Here is a 24,443-nt window from a genome sequence, read left to right on the forward strand (position 1 = left end):
TCTTAAAGGTGCTACTGGACTCTTTTTGATATTGAACAATGAACATTTCGGTTAGAAATCTGTTCTCTTCAGGATGATATATATGTCATAATTAGAAATCCTTCACCATCCTATATCTATGTAAGTTAGTATTACAGTATTTTAAAACCATTTTTACCTCAGTTTACAACATTTCAAATATTTTTACCATATCTAAAAGGATTGCAGAGGTTGGGGGAGGTAGGGATGTGTTAGCTTTGTTCTGTGCTTGCCTGGCACAGACAGAAATTCCTCTGTCATGCTTCTCATTTAGCATCTTTTCTTTAAAGACCACAGTGTGGCAGATTCAAATGGGCTTACCTCTTTCCCCCCTCACAACATGTAGAGTCACGTGGCCCAAGGTCCTCCCTTGAGTTTCATGGTCTACATAACAATTTGAATTTGATCTCCAAGTAGGGTTGCCAACGATGGGTTGGAAAATTCCTGAAGATTTGGGATGGCTTGGGGAAAGGATGAACCTAAACAGGGTATAATGCTATACAGTCCACCCTTCAAAGCAGCTGTTTTCTCCAGGGGAACTGAACTTTGTCACAAGGGGACCAGTTGTCATTCCAGGAGATCTCAGGGCACTACCTGGAGGTTGATGACCCTACTCCCTGCTATACTTAATGGTTGAGTGGTCAGGTTTGAATAGGGTTGCCAGCCTCCAGGTGGTAACTGGAGATCTTCCAGAATTACAACTGATCTCCAGGCAACAGAGATCAGTTCCCCAGGGAAAAAATGGCTGCTCTGAAGGGTGAACTCTATGGCATTATATCCCACTCGGGCCCCTCCCCTCCCCAAACCCCACCCTCTCCAGGCTTCACCCTCCAAATCTCCAGGAATTTCCCAGTCTGGACCTGGCAACCCTAGGTTTCAAATAAGCACTTTGCTGGTTTGAAACCCACTACTGCCACAAGCTCAGCAGGGAGCGGGGCGTAAGCCAATTCTCTCAGCCCCAGCTCTCCAGCTGTATTGTGAGAATAATAACAACACTGACTTGTTCTCCGCTCTGAGTGGGTCACTAATCTGCCTAGAAAAGCAGTATATAAGTGTTGTTGTTATTTAGTCAGTAACATTATCTCCTGCCCCATACCATGTATTTCCATGCTAGAAAAAGATTTGCCAGTTTACTTACTTTCAGTGATGCTAAAGACACAGAGCAGGTCAAAGTGTAAAGAAACACCTGACAACCTTAACTTGAATGTTCCACAAATAATGATTCTTCCAAAAACTGTCTTTTAAAAGTGTTGGTTTATATTCCAGCTTGTTTTACCCTAACTCAACTTTTTCCCCTCCATATTCATCAAAAGCTGTTGGAAATCAGCTCACAAAGAGCTTTTAGTGCTGTTTCCAGATGGCTTACCTTCTGCCGCTCCATGCCGCAACGCCGCGGCTCGTGCCGGGGAAAACGCGAAATATCGTGTTTTCTCGTGCAAGTTTTGCGCAACGTCGCACAAAACTCACGCGATATTTCTTGTTCGCCCCAGGACAAGCCTCGACGTTGCGGCATGGAGCGGCAGAAGGTAAGCCGTCTGGAAACGGCCAGGGAAACATAACAACTTATGAAGCATCTAAGCCACAGAAACGTTAGGCTTAACACTTTACCAGAAAGGAGGAAAAATCATGAGCAGTGCAGCTAGAATTACAACACCTCTCCTTCCTGTAATGGTATTTTGCTATGAAAACAACAGTGGTTTGCAAGTTGCAACACACAGACATCCCTCGCAAAAGGTAATGCCAGCATTATTATATTCCATTCTGAGAGTGTAGTGATCTTTTAGAAGAGTTGCACTAAATATCTCCAAAGTCACCAGAGACATACTATAATTCCAGAGGGACAGCTGTGTCACAGTATAATCCTATGCGTATTTACCAAGGAATGAGTCTTATTGAATATAATGAGACTTACTTCCAAGTAAACCTGTGTAGACTTGCACTATTAGTCTGTTGCAGCAAAATAAGATAGAAAGTAAGTGACACCTCCAAAACTAATTAAATTTATTCCAGCATAAGCTGTGACTCACAAGCCACAGTTCAGCTCTGACTCACACAAATTTATGCTGGAATAAATTTTGTTAGTCTTTAAGGTGTCATAAGGCTTTTTTATTTTAAAGACATACTTCTTATTGCAAAGACATGCATTGTAATTATAAGTCAAGATGAGTGTACCAAAGCAGGAAAAACTTACCTTTGTAATTTGTGCAATGTCAAAGTATCCCCAAACAGCAAGCTGACTGCTAAATTCGCCTTAAGTGGTTCTGTGCAAAAGGAAACGTTTTTATGGACTCCAATGACCTTAAGGGCTGAGTTCACAACAGCCCATCGGAATGAGGAACATACAACCATGGCGCAACTCAAAGGTTTTGTTTGCATTACATTAAAATATAACCACCAACCCAGGCTTACTCAAGAAAAAGGATTAATGAAATGACTGAGCTTATTTTTGAGTAAAGAGCCACTCATATGTCAGAACAATAGCTGCATAGGTTGCGGCAACAAGAAAAGAGGAAAAGAAAAAAACCCAAGCAAATAGGGACATCTCAAATAATCCATAAAAATTAATGACAGCATTACCCTTGCTACTTGATATAGCTAAAAAGAGAAAAATGTATATTCATAAAATTTAAGTCCTGGAAACTGAACAACTTTTCTGTCTTTGCTTTAGAATTACTAAAGGTAAAGACAGACAAACATTCTGAAAGTGGTAGAAATTGTTTGAACAAATTCTCTGCTAGGGTTGCCAAGTCCGGGTTAGACAATTCCTGAAGATTTAGGAGCTGGAGCTGGGGGAGGCAGGATTTGGGGAGGGAGGGACCTCAACAGGGTATAATACCATAGAGTTCACCCTCCAGAGTAGCCATTTTCTCCAGGAGCTAATCACTGTTGCCTGAAGATTGTTTGTAATTCTTGGAGATTTCCAGCTACCACCTGGAGGTTAGCAATCCTAGGCAGCGCGCACACTCCCTGAGCTCCCTCCTCATCCCTAACTCCAAGCTCCCCTCTTATCTCCAAGAATTTCACAAGCTGGCAACTCTACTGCCTACCCTATCTGGGGCTGCTAACTTCCAGGTGTTTGGGCTGAAGTTTTATCAGAATTAACAACTGATCTCCACTACTGAGATCATCAGTTCCCCAGGAGCAAATAGCATCTTCTGAAGGCAGGCCTGATGGTCTCAATCTCTGCAGAGCTCCCTCCCCAGGCAATGCCCCCAAGTGTCTGGGAAATTCTCAGGTTGAAGTTGACAATGGTAGCCCTATCTCAGAGGACAGCAAATAAAATTATTGTTATCATTCTCCACAGAGTGAAAAAGTTGCAGCACTGTAAACACGATGGAAGTGGTTTGAAAACACAGCGGCCACATTTTGAAGCATTTGTTTTCAGGACATAAAATGTGTATTACAACTCATTTTCTCCATACTTAAAATATTACATCTTCCTTCCCACTGCACTATGTCTATCTTTACCTTATCATAGGGTTGCCAGCCTCCAGGTAGTGGCTGGAGATGTCCCAGAATTACAACTGGTCTCCAGGCCACAGAGATCAATTCACCTGGAGAAAATGGCTACTTTGGGGGGGGGGGTGAGCTCTATGGAATTATGCCATGCCAAGGTCTTTTTCCTCCCCAAACCCCACTTTCTCCAGGTTTCTCCCCCCAGATCTCCAGGAATTTCCAAACTTGGAGCTGCCAACCCTACCTTATCATGGGATGCTTTCCCCCCTAACTCTTCATCTTCCATTTTAACAGCAGCACAGAAATGAAACATGTGACCATCTGCTAAGTTTAGGTGCATTTGGTTGCTGTTAAAAGAACAATAGTAGAAAGATAGAGCGCACACACACACATACACGGCTTGAACCCAAATTCAATCTTTGGTGGCCCTAATTGGGCAGAAAGGCAAGGTGTAAATTTTATAAACAAAATATACATTGTCGAAGGCTTTCACGGCCGGAGAACAGCCAAGACCACGGCAATACAGCCCGGAAAACCCACAACAACCATCGTTCTGCCAAGACCACGGCAATACAGCCCGGAAAACCCACAACAACCAAAATATACATTTTTAAACAGAAGTGGAAAGGTTAAAAAAAAAATTGTCCTAAATATCCCCAAAGGAAATATGAGAAGTACAGTTCTGCAAATGTTTCTGAGATAAAGGCCAGATTTGTGTGTATATCAGTTAAGGAACAGAAAATTGAAGGAAAGGATTACTGCATCCCATATTTTGACGGGTTACTGTCTAAAGCATTTAGTGTACTTTATGAGAAAACCCAAAGAACCAGTCCACTGCCTCATAAAATTGAAAGGGCAAAATTCTATTTATTTATATTATTTATAGTCTGACTTTACATCAGCTGGAGCTGAGCTCTCTGAGATGTGTAAATGGTGGTATGTCCTCAGGAGAAAGGGCTGCACCTAAGCAACTGTGCTTCTAAAACGGTGCTTGTGTGGTAGTCCCAGGTGGTGGTGGCGGGGATCAGTTCAGTAGTAGGTGACTGGAGGAGATGCTTTTAGGCGAAGGGCAGGATTTGATTCAGGTGAAATTGGTGTTGGAAACAACCCTTGTGGTTAGAAAGGATATTTAAAGATACTAAAAACTTGGAAGCATGAATGGCTGCTTCCACTTAAGGTGTTGGGAAAAGATATCTATGGCAGTGGGTAGTTAAGAGTTGGTGGTAACATATAATCGTTGAAGTGTGTCTTGGGCCAAAACAAGAACAGCAGCAGCAAACCTGGTTAGCCATTTGTTTATTTAACAAAATTTATATTCTGCTTTTCTGTCCTCACAAGGGCTACTAAGGCAGCTAATAAATTAAAACACGTGTACTAAAATAACATTAAACCATTAATAACCATTATAAAACCATTAAAATCAACCAAAAGACATAATTAAAACAGTTAAAACCAGAGCTTTTAAAACATACAAAGACATAAAAACAACAATTAAAACCTTTGGCATGAAGGAGGAGTCACTGTGGGTACACCAAACAAAACAAAAATGTCTTCACCTGCTGGCTGATTGCCCCATAACTTATCTCAGAAGGTGTGAGCAGCTGAAGCAGGGCCTCTGAAGACAACAACAATGACAACATTCAATTTATATACTGCCCTTCAGGACAACTTAATGCCACACTCAAAGTGGTTTATGAAGTGTCTTATTATCCTCACAACAATCACCCTGTGAAGTGGGTGTGGCTGAGAGAGCTCTGACTGACCCAAGGTCACCCAGCCGGCTTCAAGCAGAGGAGAGGAATCAAACACAGGGCCAAGCTACACATGACGAATGACACTTGAATGGCAAGTGTATTTCTCCCTGTTCACTTGCCCTCCACTCAATCCACTTGCCGTTCAAGTGTCATTCGTCATGTGTAGCTTGGCCCTCAGTTCTCCAGATTAGAGTCCTGCTGCTCTTAACCATTATACCAAACTGATTACCACAGTGGTTGGGGAGGTTCATAACGGAGTAGGCAGTCTGTCAAATGCATTGTCCAAAACCATATAGGACCTTAAAGGTCATGCCTGGAAACAAATTGGGAGCCAGTGTGGATAGGCTGAGACTGGAGTAATATCATCTCTATGACCCACTCTAGTCAACAATCTGGCAGCAGCGTTTCCCACCAATTGAAGTTTCTGAACACATTCCAAGGACAGCCCCATGTACAATCCATTGCAGTAATCTAATCTAGATGTAGCCAGGGCATGTGCTACAGTGGCCAGATATTTTCAGCCCAGGAAAGGCTGCAGTTGGCTAACCAGGCAAAGCTCATAAAAGACACTCCTCGCCACAACTGCCACTTGCTTATCCAACAGTAGGCCTGGGTCCAAGAGCAACCCCGGACTATGGAACTGCTCTTCAAGGGGAGTGCAATGCCATCCAGAATGGGTGACACCTTAAATGCTGGATCAGACCATCTGCTTACCAGTAGCACTTCCATCTTTTCAGGATTAAGCTTCCATTTACTAGCCCACATCCACCACAAAACTGGTTCCAAGCACTGGTGCAGGGTTTCTACAGTCTCCTTGGAATCAGCTGGAAGTGCAAAATAGAAGGCTGAACAGGGAAAAACCCAAGACCAACTCCTTAGAGACCTCGTGAGAGATATGAAAGTGCCTCCAGCAGTTGTACCACCAGCTGACAAAGAAGAGATGAGTATCCAGCTCTCTGTCCACTTTACACTATTTGAAATGATGGAAGATGGTGAGCTAGACATCTATCTGACTATCTTTGAAAGGGCTACAGAAGCTACATTGTTTGCTATTTATTTGACTGGGTCTGCAAAGAAGGCTGATAAATCCTTGTTGGAGGAACAAGCCAAAGATTATTGGGGTAATGCAAGTAGCTATCTTAGAGTGCTTTAGGTATTAATGAAGACCTTGGTTTTCCAAAAGGGGGAAATCCTTGAGCCTTTGTCCACAGATAATGTTATCTTGAAAGAAAATGGCTGCAACCTGATAGCTGTAATGATTTTCAGGTGGCTGAAATAGGTATAATTGAACACTGGTATAAATAGGTATAATTGAACCGAGGGCTTTTTTCTGGAAAAAGAGGTGGTGGAACTCAGGACTGCACAATGATGTCATTTTGGGTCAGCTTGAACAAGGGGGGAGTTTTTAAAAGTTTAAATTGCCCTAGGCAAAAATGGTCACATGGCCGGTGGCTCTGTTAAGCACAACCTGGTGCCTTGAGTGTCCCTCTAGCCAATCACAATGAGAAAGACACGCCAGGAGTCCTGTTGATTGAAGCAATATAGATTGTTTAATTAAACAATGGAGGAGCAATTACACAGGAGTAGAAGGTCTCCTCATGTCCAAAGCTCATCAGAGCTACAATAGCAGTGCAAAGCTATTAATACTTTTTAGCTCATTATAATATTTGTTATCTTATTGGCTCGCAGAATACAGGGGTCCCCCACTGGCATAGAAAGGGGACCACCTCCTATCTTGACACAAATGTCTAGGGGTACTTTGACTGGAAGAAGCAACTTAGGCCAGTTGCATAATTGGAGAAATTGCAAGATTGCAATTTCCTATCTGTCCTTGGCATTATTTCTAGGACGAACATCTTCCTCCTTTCTCTCACACATCTCTTCTTATGGGCCTATTCCTGCCCCCTCCTTTTTGCCAATGTTATGTTTAACAGCGGCGCCCTGAAGTCGCTGAAGTCACTTCTTTGCAACCTTGGGGCTTGCAAGAAGTTGGGTTCTGTGGATGGAAAGGAATGTGCCCTCAGTTCTGCAGTTTCTCGCTTTCCCAGCCTTGAGACAGATTTTGCTAATTCTGGCTGACCTAATTTGCAACATTTTGCATTAACAGTTCTTGCAAAGAGCTTTTTGTATTAGAATCATACAGAATCATACAGCAGGTGTGTGACAGGTACATCTCTATCATATAGCAAGCATTGTACTGTTAATTCTCAGTTCTCACAGTGATTAACATGTTTAACATACATTCTTCTTTGGTCCTTTGTTTCAAGTGTCATTTTCTTGCAAGTTGCGTTACAAATACTACAATAGCTCCTGGGCATAGTAAAAGTGCATATAATACTGGAAGGCACAGAAATGGTATATAAAATCTCTTTCATTAAATCCATATTCCACAGCCCCACCCCCTGATCTCCAGACAGAGGGGAGTTTAATCTAAACTCCTCTCTGTCTGAAGATCAGGGGATGGGGCCATGTGACCATTTTCAAGAGGTGCCGGAACTCTGTTCCACTGCGTTCCAGCTGAAAAAAAGCCCTGATTGAACAGTTTGTACATATTTTATTACTTGGAGGAAAGGCATGGGTTTTTACGCATCAACCAGTTGTAACCTACTTTCCTTTCTCTGTAACTTAACAGCCTGTAAGCCATTTGTCAAAGTATTTCACAAGTAATTTATAACTGCATAGATAAATATGGCTAGATCACATGTATACTTTATCTTGCCTGGTAGTAAAATCTTTAGTTTTTGTTGTTCAGAAATGTTCTATAGATGTTCAGTCCAGGGAATAATATATTGGTTGTGAAGTGAATTATAATGGGGGCAGCTAAAAATTATATGGGTGATAGAGTCAACTTGATCTTTACAATAACGTTTCTCAGGGAGAATTCTACTAAAACAGCCCTTCATCTTGGCAGAAGGTAACACATTGCATCTAGGTGACATTAAAGAGTTTTGGAACTGCTAAATAAAAGAAATATTTAGCCAGTTCAAACATTTTCTGATAAAATAAATGAAAGTAAAGTGTTTCCTATCAGCTTTGAATTTTAGCATAGCCCAATCTTTTTGAAATAATCAGTTTCATACAGTTAACAAAGATTTTTTTCCAGTGAATCCCTAGGATTTAAGTTTAGGTTTAATATAGCAAGAATCAATTGGGATAAGCCAAGTTACTAGTTGCAATAAAGATGGTAGGGCCATGTTAGATTCAAACTGATAATATTGAAAATTCTGCTGAAAAGTTAGATCAATTGGTTGGTCTTCTTTCTTCTGCTTTGGCAAAGCCAATTAAGATATATAGAACATTGATCATGATTGCCAACAATATAAATTAGAGCTAAAAAAAGCCTACGTTGCATGGAGGAAGTTTGGAACTTTAGAAAGAAGAAAGTCATTCCTTGTATTGTCGAAGGCTTTCACGGCCGGAGAACGATGGTTGTTGGGGGTTTTCCGGGCTGTATTGCCGTGGTCTTGGCATTGTAGTTCCTGACGTTTCGCCAGCAGCTGTGGCTGGCATCTTCAGAGGTGTAGCACCAAAAGACAGAGATCTCTCAGTGTCACAGTGTGGAAAAGATGTAGGTCCTTTGTATCTACTCAGGAGGGGTGGGGTTGAGCTGAGTCATTCTGTAAGAGTTTCCCAGGGTGTGGAATGCTAATGGCGGGAGGCTTCACTGTAACCTGAGGAGGTTCTTTTGCATATGGATTGGTGCTTGATGTGCTAATCTTCTCTGCAGGGCTATTGTCGGGTGTGGAGTGTTTTGTTGGCCTGGTGTTTTTCAGAACTGGAGCCCATGCTCTGTTCATTCTTAAGGTTTCTTCTTTCCTGTTGAAGTTTTGCTTATGCTTGTGAATTTCAATGGCTTCCCTGTGCAGTCTGACAAAGTAGTTGGAAGTGTTGTCCAGTATTTTGGTGTCCTGGAATAAGATACTGTGCCCTGTTTGAGTTAGGCTATGTTCAGCCACTGCTGATTTTTCAGGCTGTCCAAGTCTGCAGTGTCTTTCATGTTCTTTTATTCTTGTCTGGATGCTACGCTTTGTGGTCCCGATGTAAACTTGTCCACAGCTGCAGGGTATACGGTATACTCCTGCAGAGGTGAGGGGGTCTCTGCTGTCTTTTGCTGATCGTAGCATCTGTTGTATTTTTCGGGTGGGTCTGAATACTGCTTGAAGGTTATGCTTTTCCATAAGCTTTCCCATCTGATCAGTAATTCCTTTGATATATGGCAAAAACACTTTTCCTGTAGGTGACTGTTTTTCCTTGGTTGTTTGATTCATCCTGGGTTTGATTGCTCTTCGGATTTCATTTCTGGAGTAGCCATTTGCCTGAAGTGCGTGGTTTAGATGATTAATTTCCTCATTGAGAAAGCGCGGCTCACATATCCGTCTTGCACGATCCACTAATGTTTTCATTATGCCTCTTTTCTGTCGGGGGTGGTGATTGGAGTTTTTGTGTAAGTACCGATCAGTGTGAGTTGGTTTCCTGTAGACCTTGTGACCTAACTGAAAGTTTGCTTTGCGGATGACCAAGGTATCCAGGAATGAGAGTTTCCCCTCACTTTCTTTCTCCATTGTGAATTGTATGTTCAGGTGGATGTTGTTGAGATGATTCAAAAACTCCCTCAATTCTTCCTCCCCATGGCTCCAAATGATGAATGTATCATCCACAAACCGGAACCATACACTGGGTTTGTGGGGTGCTGATTCTAGAGCTGTTTTTTCAAAATGTTCCATGTAGAAGTTTGCTATAACTGGGCTGAGTGGGCTCCCCATGGCCACCCCATCCATCTGTTCATAGAATTCGTTGTCCCATTGGAAGTAAGTGGTTGTCAGCCCAGTTATAGCAAACTTCTACATGGAACATTTTGAAAAAACAGCTCTAGAATCAGCACCCCACAAACCCAGTGTATGGTTCCGGTTTGTGGATGATACATTCATCATTTGGAGCCATGGGGAGGAAGAATTGAGGGAGTTTTTGAATCATCTCAACAACATCCACCTGAACATACAATTCACAATGGAGAAAGAAAGTGAGGGAAAACTCTCATTCCTGGATACCTTGGTCATCCGCAAAGCAAACTTTCAGTTAGGTCACAAGGTCTACAGGAAACCAACTCACACTGATCGGTACTTACACAAAAACTCCAATCACCACCCCCGACAGAAAAGAGGCATAATGAAAACATTAGTGGATCGTGCAAGACGGATATGTGAGCCGCGCTTTCTCAATGAGGAAATTAATCATCTAAACCACGCACTTCAGGCAAATGGCTACTCCAGAAATGAAATCCGAAGAGCAATCAAACCCAGGATGAATCAAACAACCAAGGAAAAACAGTCACCTACAGGAAAAGTGTTTTTGCCATATATCAAAGGAATTACTGATCAGATGGGAAAGCTTATGGAAAAGCATAACCTTCAAGCAGTATTCAGACCCACCCGAAAAATACAACAGATGCTACGATCAGCAAAAGACAGCAGAGACCCCCTCACCTCTGCAGGAGTATACCGTATACCCTGCAGCTGTGGACAAGTTTACATCGGGACCACAAAGCGTAGCATCCAGACAAGAATAAAAGAACATGAAAGACACTGCAGACTTGGACAGCCTGAAAAATCAGCAGTGGCTGAACATAGCCTAACTCAAACAGGGCACAGTATCTTATTCCAGGACACCAAAATACTGGACAACACTTCCAACTACTTTGTCAGACTGCACAGGGAAGCCATTGAAATTCACAAGCATAAGCAAAACTTCAACAGGAAAGAAGAAACCTTAAGAATGAACAGAGCATGGGCTCCAGTTCTGAAAAACACCAGGCCAACAAAACACTCCACACCCGACAATAGCCCTGCAGAGAAGATTAGCACATCAAGCACCAATCCATATGCAAAAGAACCTCCTCAGGTTACAGTGAAGCCTCCCGCCATTAGCATTCCACACCCTGGGAAACTCTTACAGAATGACTCAGCTCAACCCCACCCCTCCTGAGTAGATACAAATGACCTACATCTTTTCCACACTGTGACACTGAGAGATCTCTGTCTTTTGGTGCTACACCTCTGAAGATGCCAGCCACAGCTGCTGGCGAAACGTCAGGAACTACAATGCCAAGACCACGGCAATACAGCCCGGAAAACCCCCAACAACCAAAGTCATTCCTTCTTTTGAAACCTAATCAAGCAAAAAAAGAGGGAGCATGCAGAAGCAAAATCAAAAAGAGTCCAGAAGCAGTTTACTCCAGACTTTTCTAATTACTTAAAAGAAAAGAATGACGGAGCCATTTGGTAAGAACTTAGATCTTTTCAGCGAGGTGACAACTTAGCATCTGATAACCCATTGTCCTCCTGGAAATGCTACTTTGAAGATATGTTTAGAGGTATTGTGAGAGGCCTCTTCTCTTCTTTCAGCATTGATATCATACAGTTATCTGGTTGGCTTCCAGTGTCCTCATGTGAAGTTCTAGCTATAATTAAACAAATGAAAACTGGAAAGTTTCCTGGGTGTGGCTTTCTACTGGTTGAACTCTTTAAGCTAGACCCATTATGTTGGGCAGAAGTATTAGCCCCCTTATTTACAAAAATTAACCAAATTGGAGTAATTCCTGAAAGCTGGAAATTGGCATGAATTACCCCTATTTATAAGAAGGGGATAAGAGTGGATCCCTCTAATTATAAGCCAGTTAGCTTACTTCCTGTATTGAATAAAATATATGCTGCTTTTTCAATGAATAAATTAATAGAGTGGATGGAAGAACACAACATAATTTGGCAAGAGCAGTTTGGCTTTTGAAAAGTCTGTAAATGCATACACAACACTTTGATTCTACTGACCCTTGTCAATAAATATATTAAAACCAATGGAGAATCTATATTTGCTGCCTTTGTTGATCTTTGAGCAGCTTTTGATTTGGTACCCCACGCTCGTTTATGAGAAAGTTGAATTCCACCTCTATTCCTAAGCGGCTACTAGCCCTGATTAAGAATTTATATACTGGGAATGTTCTACAGTTAAAAATCTTCAATATGAATCCATCTCCGAGATCAACAAAAATTGGAAAAGGCGTACAGAAAGGATGTGTCTTAGCTCCACACTTTATTTAATTTATACATAAATAACTTCTTCCCAAATGTGCAAAATAATACTCATTAATAGTTACCATACTTTGCAAACCAACCACTACCAATGCTTTTATATGCTGATGACTCACTTTTCAGCTGAACCTCAATTGGCTTAAAGAAAATCACGAACGATTTCTGCATCTTTTGCACTCGAGTCGAGAGTTGTTGACAATTAATTTTGCCAAAACAACGTTCCTGAGATTCTCTAAGTCAAGGTGTTTGAAGAAAAAATTCTGGCAAATTTATGGAGAAACTATCAAAGAAGTTAGACAGTTTAACTATCTCAGTATAATGTTTAATTATGACTTATCCTGGAACTCCCATATAAAATCTGTCATAAGAAAGACCCAAATGACATTAACCATTCTCAACTCTTCTTACATGTTCAGAGTAATGCCAATCACCACCTTGGGGTCAGGAAGCAATTCTCCCCAGGCCAGTTCAGCTAGGGATCCTGATTCCTGACAGTGTTTTGCCATCTTCTAGGCATGGAGCAACGGTCACTGGGTGTGTGAGGGGGGAAGGGGAGGTACTTGTGAATTTCCTGCATTGTGCAGGGGGTAGAACTAGACCCTGGAGGTCCCTTCCAACCCTATGAGAGCCAAGCTACAAGTGACGCCTTACACAGGTTGGACACTTGTCCGCTTACCTCAAGTTTTGATGGGAAATGTAGGCGTCCTGGTTTTACAGCTTGGCTCTCCATTACAGCTGCAAGACTAGGATGCCTACATTTTCCATCAAAACTTGAGGGAAGCTGACAAGTGTCCAACCTGTGTCAGGCGTCACTTGTAGCTTGGCTCACAGTCTAAGAAATTCTTTTATACCAAAGGTGGTCAACTGTTCCCTCTTTTGCTGAAGTTATAGAAAGCCATCATTCTTCCCAAATTGCTCTACACTGCCCCAATCTAGGTCAACAGACCACTGGATCCTCTTGATAAAGTCCAGCAAATTTTCTTTTGTAAGATCCTTTCTCCTCCTCCCAGTGTACCCTCGTCCATGGTGCAACTAGAACTCAAATTTCAACAATAGCATAGTCTCATGCTATCAAGTTCAGACTATTACTCCGTGAATCTAACAAGTTAAAACCAGTATAATTTCAAGATGCTATCACATTAATAGAAAATTATGTGGCTTCTGAAATAGGAAATGATCTCAAGGTGAAGAGGGAAGAGAGGGGTAGTTCCACCAAAAGATTGCCTGTATGTACAGCTGTCTCAGATTTGACTTTGAGAGAACATGGATAGGTAAAAAGGGCAGGAAGAGTTTTTTGCTCATTATGTGACCAACAAGATCCATTGCCAGCAATACTGCCTATCTCCAGGATGTGACTTTAGGGGTGATGAATGTGACCACATTACATCTCAAATAAGGTGGAATGACTCCCAGGAAGCCCTCGAACTTTATGTTACTGTAGGAACATGGAACGTGCAGGCAATCCTTGCCTCTGGGAGCAGATTTTGTGTTATAAAGTCAGACTTGCTGATGGGCACTGGAAGTCAAGGGATAGACTTGAGAATGATGTGTGTCTGGTGGCAGGGAATGGTGGGAGACAAGAAAGGCCAAGGTAATTTGGAAGGAGCTATTCTCAGAATTATGGGTGAGTGTCGTCCTCGTCCCCACTCCCTGTTCATTTTTCCTGGGCTCAGACTGGCCCTTTATCTGTACTAACAAGAGAACCCTTTCCATATCCGACTGCAAAATGCAGCCTGGCAAAGTCTTGGTTTCCTTATTTAATGAGACGGCTTGGTGGGAAGAGCCAGTGTCTGAAGGAAAGCAAGAAAAGACCCTGCAGAGGATCAGAGAACCTGCCACGACAGAGAGTGGAAAGTTCTGTTGCCTGGAGCTGAAACAAAGGGGGTTTTTTATGCCAACATGTTCTAAAAAGTTAAAGCAAAGTGATAGCTTTGCATTAAATAATTTCCAAAGTTTACTGATAATCTGGGAACAGGATGCAAATACAGCCTGTAAAATATCAACTACTGAAGGAAGCCTCAAGAAATGTGCTCGAGGACCTCAAAGGAGGACTGATTCTAGCACTAGGATGTGAAATCAGGGGCCTGCAAGAACCAGTCTTAAACTCTCGGACCCTGACCTAAAACAAAACTGAGTTTATAATTGAACTCTGTTCCACCTCAATCCCAGTTCCCAGCTTGGATAAATTAGCAAACTAAATAAATTTCATTGATTTTTTTTTGTCTCCATGCAATTTGTTCCCATAATCACAAGGAAAATATAGTTAGGCTGTTTGTCTCCTTGTGTGAATGATCCATTACATTTTTAGCCTGCTGTTTTTAGCCTGCAATCCTGAGATCACATACAGAGTTCTTACTTTCCCACCCCTGGTTTGATTCTCCCAACAGTCCTGTTAGGCAGGCCAGGTGCAGAGGCAATGTGATGGGCAGGTTACAAAATGAGCTTGGAGAGGGGAGGGCATCTTTACCCCGGTCTCTTTAGTCCTATTCAGTCTTCCTATTATACATCTCTGCCCTTCTAACCCATGCATTTGAGAGCCAAGGAAACATTTTTTTAAATTTAAAAAATGCTTCATACCGATATAGAAATGACTGTCCATGTTCAAGTGTCTGCTACTGACTAGCTTGCCTTGGGGAAATCAGGTCACAAGCCTTAGTCCATCAGCTCACTATATTGTCAATCAAGCTTGGAACTTCTCCTGGGAATCCAGAATCCTCTTTTCTATGTTTTTGGGCACTCTGATGTAGTCAACAGCTGGGCTACAAGAGGTGGTGAGCCTCATGCGCCCCTCTTGCTGGCATGCTGTACCTGTTCTATAGCCCCCAGGTACTTTTCTGCTGCTCCTGATGGTCTTCCACTATACATACCGTCATGAAGCAACACGGCAGCTAGAACTCCTCATTTGCTGTCATCATGACTCATGACTTCTTAGCTCCATGCTGTCCTGGGGTGGGAGATCAATTATAGAGGCACAGTATGGTACCATCCTTATTCCTGACTTGAGCTTTCACCTTCTCTTTTATGATGGAAGAAAAGGACAAGAAATAAGGGCATTGGAACATCTGCAGCAGTGTACTTCCTTGTATGTCAGCCAGGGAGACAGGGATGCAATAAGACTTTGGATGCTGATAAAGATAGCTAATTGCATCCCCAAGGAACTTTAGTGTCAGAAGGTTATGTAAGCAGTCAGCACATGAAAAAAAATATTTAGATTGTATAGCTAAGTGTTTTTATTTTTTATTCATGCACCTGGACGTATTCATTGAACAAAGGGAATGCAGTTTCGTATTATGCTAGGAAACAGTAAAGTAACATAGAATTGTTTCTTGGGGTTTTCTGAGAAGGGCTCTCTTGTCCTTCCTAGAGAATTAGCAGAAGGACAAACCTGGGACAGGTTATTGCTCTGCAGCCAGCAGACTGCTTTTTTGAAATAAAATCTCATGGGATGGGTATCTTAGCATTAGTGAATGACTCAAAAATAACTTCACTTTTGGATCTGTGGAATTTAAGGCTACTGTACACCATTGTACTGTGTGTGGACCTAACTCCCCCATCCTTGAATTATATTGAGAAGATCATATGACCTTTTTTGCTGTGGCCACCAGGAATAGGGTAGATGTGTTCCTCCAGCTTGCCCGGTGAGATGCAAATAAAAGGATAGATGCAGTGATTTGGATCAAAATCCTGTCACAAGCAAAGTGCAAGACAGGATAGGGCTCTGTAGCAACAAGGGGGAATTTGGTATAATCTCTCTCTCCCTGTTCTGTGGATACAAACCTCAAGCAGCAGAGGACTCTTAGGAGTGCTTAAAGTAGTAAAATAGAAATGGGAGGTTAGTTAGAAGAGTAGCCATATTGGTCTGCACTAGAACAGGGAGATTTGAGTCCAGTGGCATCTTAAAGACCAACAAGATTTTCAGAGTGTGAGCTCTCGAGAGCCAACCTTCCCTTCTTCAGGCATGGGAGGTAGAGAGCCAAGCTACAAGTGATGCTTTACACAGGTTGGACACTTGTCAGCTTCCCTCAAGTTTTGATGGGAAATGTAGGTGTCCTGGTTTTATAGCTTGGCTCTCCATTACAGCTGCAAGAACTGGATGCCCCATCAAAACTTGAGGAAAGCTGACAAGTGTCCAACCTGTGTCAGGCATCACTTGCAGCTTGGCTCAGAGCTGAATGGTGTTATTTTGGGGTTCTAGGAAGCAGTTCCTGCCATGTTCCCTTCAAGAAAAGACACCAGATGGGCTGGAAAGGTCCCAGCAGGGTTTTTGTACGCCAGACTCTCTATTATGAACAGTGCCTCACAAATGTCAACAGATCGAGCGGTATGACTGCAGGGACTTTGAAATCTAGCTGTATGATGGGAAAAGCAATGAAGTAATGTTTGCAATGGTATCTGTAACATTTGGCAAGCAATTTGTTTTGGGTCTGGGGGGGAATTGCTGAAACAATAAGCATTAGATGCATACAAAATGTGCTTCCTTGTGAAGTGTTTTAATTGATCTTTAATTGCTCTCAAAATGTCATTACTCCAGAGAGCAGTGAGCATGCTCACCACAGACCAGTTGGTGGGTATTCTTGATTTACAAACTATTTTTTTAATTTACGTGGTGAGTCCCCTGAATATAAAGAAATTATTGTCTTGTCTATGAGGGGAGAGAGGTCATTTCAGTGTCCTACCACCCTGGATGGCCCATCAAGTTTTGCCATCAGAAGGACTGAAAACAAAGTTAGGACCAAACTGTATGAGACACTGGAGAACTGGGAGTTTGTGTGTTTTGACCTACCATGTATGACAGCCTGGTTGCCCTCAGTTATGTATTGACTCAAGCTGCCACCAATCAACTCCTCAAGGTTGGTGTTGAAGGCAGCTACGTGAACCATATCTATTGCTCTTTATTGGCATGTCTTTCACGCCAGTCTCTGTAAAGTTCCCACCTTTGTGCTAATGCTGGTAATGGCAGCACGCAGTTCAATCCCTGCTTAATCTTGGTCAAGTTCAGGGTTTTTTTTCAGCTGGAACGCAGTGGAATGGAGTTCTGGCACCTCTTGAAAATGGTCACATAACTGGTGGCCCCACCCCCTGATCTCCAGACTGAGGGGAGTTTAGATCACCCTCCACGCCATGGCCTCTGTCTGGAGATCAGGGGGCGGGGCCACCGGCCACCGGCCATGTGACCATTTTCACTGAGGGCGATTTAAACTTTTAAAAACTCCCCCCTTGTTCCAGCTGACACAAACTGATGTCATTGTGCGGTCCTGAGTTCCACCACTGAGTTCCACCACCTCTTTTCCCAGAAAAAAGCCCTGGTCAAGTTACCAGTTCTAGACCGGCTGTGGTGGGACTATATCTTAACACCATCCAGGTCTCCAAATAGAGACACAAATTTATCTCTCTAAACAGTCTTCAGCTGGTCTACTCAGAAATAAGCCTCATTTTATTCAATGGGGCTTACTCCCAAGAAAGTGTCCTTAGGACTGCAGCCTTAGTTGATTAAAGAAAAACAGAGGTAAATTTGGAGGTAAGATTTAGCAAAGAGATGTTACTGTCGAGAGGCAGCATTGGTAGGGAAGAATCAGAGGCTGAGATGAGAGAATGGCCAAATCTGCCCCTACCCACTTGTTTTCCTTAGATGAGCTTATTTCCCAACTGGAGAAAATTGTCTTTGGTTGAAAATACAGAATGTCTGGATTACTCAATTTGCAGGAGTCCAAGAACAGTCCCCGGAACACAGTTCTCATAATCACAATGGGTTTCCTGAAACATTTCTCAACCACTGCAGGAAGCTGAGGTCCACTCTTCCCCTTGAATAATCAAGTCACAGATTTACAGTCACAGAAAAGACATTTCGAGACTCATTATTTTCATTCCTCCCCCCCCCCCTCTCCAGTTTCTTTTTAACTTCTCTTCAGCTTTTTAAAACTTTTCCTTTTTTGCCTGCAAGTTGTTGAGCAGAAAGAGTCAACATTCTGTCTGCTTCCATATCATTACTGCAGTAGGGGGGGAAATGTCAGAAAAATTACCAGTCAGTTTTTTAAAAGCTACTACCATATACAATTTAGAAAGCTGTTTTCCAAGGGAAAAAAATTATAGGGTTGGTTTAAGTACCTTATCACAAAGCATAAGATATTACATATGGATTAGGTCTTACCTCTACTTAATTCAAATTTCATTGTAAGTTACATATAGAAAAGTCCTAGTTACTTCTGCACAAGAGTAGGATTCCACATTATGGTGGAGATTTATCAGATATGTTTTGAGTACTTCTTGGAAACAATAGAAAGCTTGCAGAATGATCTACCAGATTCCTGTGGGAGCCACAGTGGTAGACTGAATGGATCTAAATTCAATCCGATAAAACAGTTATTATATTTTGGTACTGACCATGCTGTGCAACTGTATTTAGGGCATTTTATGCCACTTTTCCAGGAACCTGGCCTAGGCGGCTTGCAATTTTTTATTTTTTTTAAAATTAAAACAATATTAATTAAAATCCAGCATTAGAAAATCCAGCCCAACATAAAAAACATAAATCATAAAAACAGACCACAGGCATCTTAAAATAACAGCTTCCAGAAAAAAACTAGTGTTAAAAAATCAACCACTTAATTAAAAGCAATGTAGGTGGCAGGTGAACCTCAAGGGTTCCCATGTCCTCTTAGCCTTCCAATGGCAGGCAGAGCCAGTGCTTACCTTTCTGGTCTTCCCATGATCTTCCTTGTATGCTGCAACCATGTGATGATGTCACTTCCAGGAAGTGACGCCATTGCGCAGGGGAGCACGCAGACTTCGCCGTGGGCTGATTTTGGTCTCAGAAGTTTGGTGCCAAAGTCAACCTGCAGCGAAGCATGTAAGCACTCTCAGGGCTGTGCAATGACATCACTCCTGGAAGTGATGTCACACCACCCCTGGAGGGCACCCAGAAGTCCCATTCCCACACCTTTCCCCCCACAGGCCAGATGAGTGGTGGCGGGGGTGAAGATGAAAGTGGGGGATCCCCCACTCTGACTGGGGAAATGGGATCCCTAGGAAGGCCATGCCACAAGTGAGGTGCCACTACTGAAATAGCCCTGTCTCTGGTTGTCCCCTGCTTCACCTCTGAAGGTGGGGACACAGAAAGCAGTGAATGGCAGATCTTAACTGATGGGCTGGATGATATGAAAGGAGGCAATCTTTCAAGTACTCTGGCTCCAAGCCATTTAGGGCTTTATAGGTAAGAAGCACTTTGAAGCTTTATAGGTAAGCCTAAAAACAAGTGAGCAGCCAATGCAGCTCTTTCAGCGCTGGGGTGATATGCTCTCTTATCCTGCTCCTGCCAATAGTTCCGCAAGAAACTGACAAATGGCTCCACTAGAGAAAGCTCTCTGCATGTCTAAGTTTGGGGATGTTACAGATAGGATAGCCAACTTCATGGGGAGGACCAGAGTTTTCCAGGAATTAACTGATCTCCCCACTACAGAGATAAGTTCCCCTTGAGGAAATGACAGCGTCAGAGGGGGAACGCTATCACTTCCTCAGTGAACCTCTCCCCAAACTCCACCCTTCCCAGTCACTGCCCTAAATCTCCAGAAATTTCCCAAGCCCAAGTTGGCAACTCTAGTTACGGAAGCAGAATGAAAGCAGGAATTGTAGTTCACTATTACTACATATTGGGGCACTGCATGTGACACACAAAAGGACCTACAGTGGAAAAGAGCAAGAGTCCAGTAGCACCTATAAAACTAACAAAATTTCTGGTAGGGTATGAGCTTTCTTGAGTCCCAGCTCAAATCTAAAAAAGTGCTTTGACGTCCTTACTCTTTCTGAAAGTTGTTGTTTAGGACCAATAGTGAGAATCTTCTCTAGTTCTCCAGTATTCTTTTAAAAAGCAGAGCATTAATTAGTGACACAATCTAAATGTGGATACATAGTACCATAAACTTTACATCTTTCCCTAACGCTAATTTCCAAGATCAACCGTCATGTCTGCCACTCTAAGACTGGTCTCGTATTTCGTGTGAAAAGCCCGAATACATAAGGATTACTTTTTCAGCTTCAGTCAAACTGACAATGGTTGTACACCTATCTGTCATAGCAACGTGGGAAAGAGAGAAGGTATACCTTTAATTTATATAATGACATACCCACATTTATATAATGATACGTGGAGGTATTTTTAGTTTTGGTTCCTGTAATTTTTGTTCACAGTGTGCTTGTCAAACCCACATCCCTAAAGCTGTATGTGGCTCTCTGACAATGTTAAGGCAGCCTGCCAGGTCCTTGATTAAACTCTGTTTGTGACCTGCTGGCAGCATCAAGATTCATTGATCCGTGTTGGTACCCCGCTGTGACTCTACCATGCACCAGAGAGATGTACTGCCTACGTTGCAACAACATGGAACACACCAACAGAGCAGTTGCAGTTGACAAAAAAAGGACATAAGCCTTCTCCATTGTTATGATTTTGATGCTCTTAAGAGCATGTTATATGGAGTAAGAGCATGTTACATAGTGTCCTCTGAGTGCATGCATTTGCCTTTGTGGGAAAGTGAGCATATTTTTCAGTATCAGTACCCTCAAAAATGTGAGTTTCTTATCATGTGTTCTGAAGTTCGAAAACATACACATTGTCATATTCATATGAAATGCAAGAGCTACTCTACCACAGTAGTTAAGTGGTTGGGTTGCGAATCATCACTCACCTGCTTCAAATTCCATTACTACCAGGAGCTCAGCAAGTGGCCTTGAGTAAGCCATTCCTCTCAGCCTCAGTTCCTCAGCTGTACTGTGGGAATAATGATAACACTGATTTTGTTCACCACTCTGAGTGGGACACTAATTTGTCTAGAGGAGCAGTATGTAAGCGCAGTTAGTAGAGATGGGCACAAACCAGAAAAAACGAACCATGCGGTTTATGGTTTGTTGCGTTTCAGGAACCATGGACTTTTACAAACTTGCCCCAGTTCACAAACCGGTTCATTTGGTTTGTGAAAACGTCACTTCCAGGGAAGCAGAAGGTCACTTCCGGGGCTGCAGAAAGCCCATCCCCCCTTGCCTAGGAAATTGATTGATTGGCACCAGGCTGTCTGCAGCGACGAACCAAAAAACAAAACAAATGAACCGGCCTAAAAGTTCGTGGTGGTTTGTCAGAAATGGGCTCTGATGAACTGCCAGTTCGCGAACCACAAACTGGCCCAGTTCGTGATGAATTTTGGTTCATATTTCAGTTCGTGCCCACCTCTAGCAGTTGTATTATTATTATTATGGTGACTGTGTACATTGAAAAGATTGCTCACACAGCATACTCTCCTGGTACATAAGGCAGGAGTGCCAAAATCATAATGACTTTAAAGAGTTCATAATAAGATCCCTACTGAGTCGAGCATGTTGTTTCTCACAGTGGCAAAGCTCAAGCAGCACATAACAACTTTTACTGTTTTTAGCCCACAGTAACTGGCATTCTGTGGCCTGTCTCTGAACATGGAAGTTCTATCAATTAGTTATCATGGCTACCTAGTCATCACTGGAGCTATCCTCCTCCGGGTTTAGAGCTGTCCAAGCTAATGATCATCACCATGCCCTGTAGCAGCAAAATCCAAGCACATGGTTGATTGCAAATACTCCTTTTGTCCGGCTCTGCCAGTTAGATCCCCAGTTATTTCACTGAAGACACTTCAAGAGTCCAGTTAAAGTTTCTTTATTAGAGATCCATCAGTATCAGTACACTCAGACAGCAACATTGGCAGAAGTGACATAAATGGGCAAAGCAATGTTAGTTATAGGGCAGGGTTCCTGCCTTGGGAGAAAGACAGTTAGAATTTAGGTGCGCAGGACCTAGAAGGTTGGGGGCGGGTAGGGGAGGGGAAGACAAGGATGAGCTCACTTCATGTCTCAGGGAGATACGGCTCCAGCCGACACTTCAAGGACACTTTCCCATGCCAGCCAAGAAAGTGAAAGCAGCCACCTGCAAGATAAGCTACTCATGGGTACACAGTTAGACAGTTACACAGATAGTTCTTTACACATTCTCAGAGGCCCCAAATACAGTACAGAGAATAATAGGCACACATGGCAGATAAGCAGGGTGTATCTGACACCTTTTGTCATTTCAAACAGTATTGCAACTATATTTGACACACTGCTACCAATTCTTCTTCCATTGTGAGAATTTCCTTCTCTTAAAGACTTATGCATGCCTTCAGAAACTCATTTGTATGTGAGAAGCTTTATTCAACTCAGAGACTAGCAATGTGGAATGGATACTTTTCTTACAAAGGAGGAGTTACTATAGCCCAAGGCTATAATTTCTAACTAGTGTACCTATGGTAAACCCCTCTGGAGGCACAGAACCAGACTCTCTGTTCACTATTTTCCTCCATAATATGTGAGGCTGTTAATTAAAGCAATTGTTCTTTTCTGGGTGACAGCAGTTCCCTATATTTTCACCTATTTTATTAACCTGGACTCTCATTAATAATCAAAATTCAAAGGGTACAATTATTAATTTTTTCTTCAAGCCGAATATGGTGTCTCTCATGATTTCCTAAGATTCATGCTCTGATTTGTTATTAATTAACTTGCCAGTGACCTATAAAGGGAACTATATGAATGCCAGGGTCCGAACCCTCCTTTTGTATACTTATGCAAAGTGTTATGTTTAGAAATGCTGTACAGACTGTAAAATATGTCCCTCAAAGGGGAATCCCCGTTCTTTTCCCATGTTAGTTCAGCAACTCTCCTTTTGTGCATGAAAAGGTAGTCTGGGGCATGTACTTTGGTGCCCTATCAGACATTATAGTAGAGTTTTCAGGTGCCCAAAACTCGCTCAAGGCAGATTATAAAACATAAAAACAATGCGTAAAACAGCCAATAAATAGTGCAATAAGATTAAGGTTACAAAATTAGAAAACCACGCGATCAAAAACAGTCGAAGGCATGGCATATCACCAACAATGCAGAAAAATGAGACAGTTGTTTATAAATGTTTCTTTCGCCAGCAAAAAAAAGCAGAAAAATAGTTTACAATGGTAGAAGACAAGCAGTAAAAGTAAGATGATACATACAATAAACAGCACAAAAGATTACAATATTATTACCTTATAAACACACCCTATTGAACCATTCCTCTATACTACAGTATTATTCCCTTTATAAACCTGGCTTCCCTCTTCCAAACATTTCTGCTTTGCATTTTCTTGCAGAATGATAGGAGCCTTCCAGACCTCCTCAGGCTGGCCACTCCACAAACTGGGAGCCACGACAGAGAATGGGCAGTTGCTGATCTTACCCAGTTGCAAAGAGGCACCTTCATAAGGCTTTGCTAAAATGAGCAAAGCTGTCTAGATGGAACATAACAGGAGAGGGTGTCTTGCAGGCACATGGGTCCAAGGCGAGTAAGGGCTTTGTAGATGATAACCAATACCATGAATTGAACCTGGTAACTGATGGGTGGCTAATGGAATGAATGTAGAATGGGTGTGATATTGATGCACTGACCAGTTATGGTGTTCTAAATCAACTGGTGTTTCTGAGTTGTTTTTAAGGGCAGACCCATGTAGAATGTATAACAGTAGTCTAGCCTTGAGGTTGCTATTGCATTGATCCATATGGACAGATCTGCCAAATCAAGATAGGAAGCCATCATCTGGGCTAAACGAAATTAGAAGAAAGCATTTTTGCAGCTTCTTGCTTCTCCAGTAGAAATGCTGAGTTTAGCGTAAGCCCTAGGGTATTAACTTATTGCTGGGTACTAGAGCACTATTACATTTGAGAGAAAAATGCTGAGACTCATAGAAGTCAGATTTCTACATGCAACCCTCCCCCAAATCCTATCCTTTATTCTATTCCAGTACTCCACCTAGCTGAAGGAGGAAGGGTATAGTCTACAATTGGTACCTCTATGAAGCTGCCTTTTTCCTGGCCAGAGCTTTGATTCCCTCAGCCCAGAGTTGTCTACTCTGACTGGCATGTGCTTTCCAAAATCTTTGAAAGAGCTCCTGCCCAGCCCTAGACTGAGACTACTTTTTTTTACTGGAGATGGAGGACTGAGGATCAAACCACACAAGATAGTGGGAGGTCTTTGATCTGATCTCCAGTTTTCTTTTTAAAAGTTCAAAGCAGCCCTTGGTAGGGGAAATTGGGTTAAAGAAGCTAT

General features: G+C 42.3%; 1 protein-coding gene and 1 long non-coding RNA gene across 2 annotated transcripts in view; one reads left to right on the forward strand and one right to left on the reverse strand.

Annotated features, from left to right (window-relative positions):
* The window catches only part of LOC129334250 (complement component C6-like), a 45,603-nt gene extending 43,299 nt beyond the window's left edge, over nucleotides 1-2,304 (reverse strand). The window contains exon 1 of the mRNA XM_054986192.1: nucleotides 2,210-2,304. The gene's annotated coding sequence lies outside the window, so the exon portion shown is untranslated. The remainder of the gene's footprint in view (nucleotides 1-2,209) is intronic.
* On the forward strand, nucleotides 1,504-23,547 carry LOC129334253 (uncharacterized). Its single transcript, XR_008597499.1, has 2 exons — nucleotides 1,504-1,544; nucleotides 23,491-23,547. It is a non-coding gene; the product is annotated as an uncharacterized LOC129334253 (long non-coding RNA).
* Nucleotides 23,548-24,443: the final 896 nt, after the last annotated feature.

Source organism: Eublepharis macularius, chromosome 8, assembly GCF_028583425.1.
Source record: "Eublepharis macularius isolate TG4126 chromosome 8, MPM_Emac_v1.0, whole genome shotgun sequence".
NCBI lineage: Eukaryota > Metazoa > Chordata > Lepidosauria > Squamata > Eublepharidae > Eublepharis > Eublepharis macularius.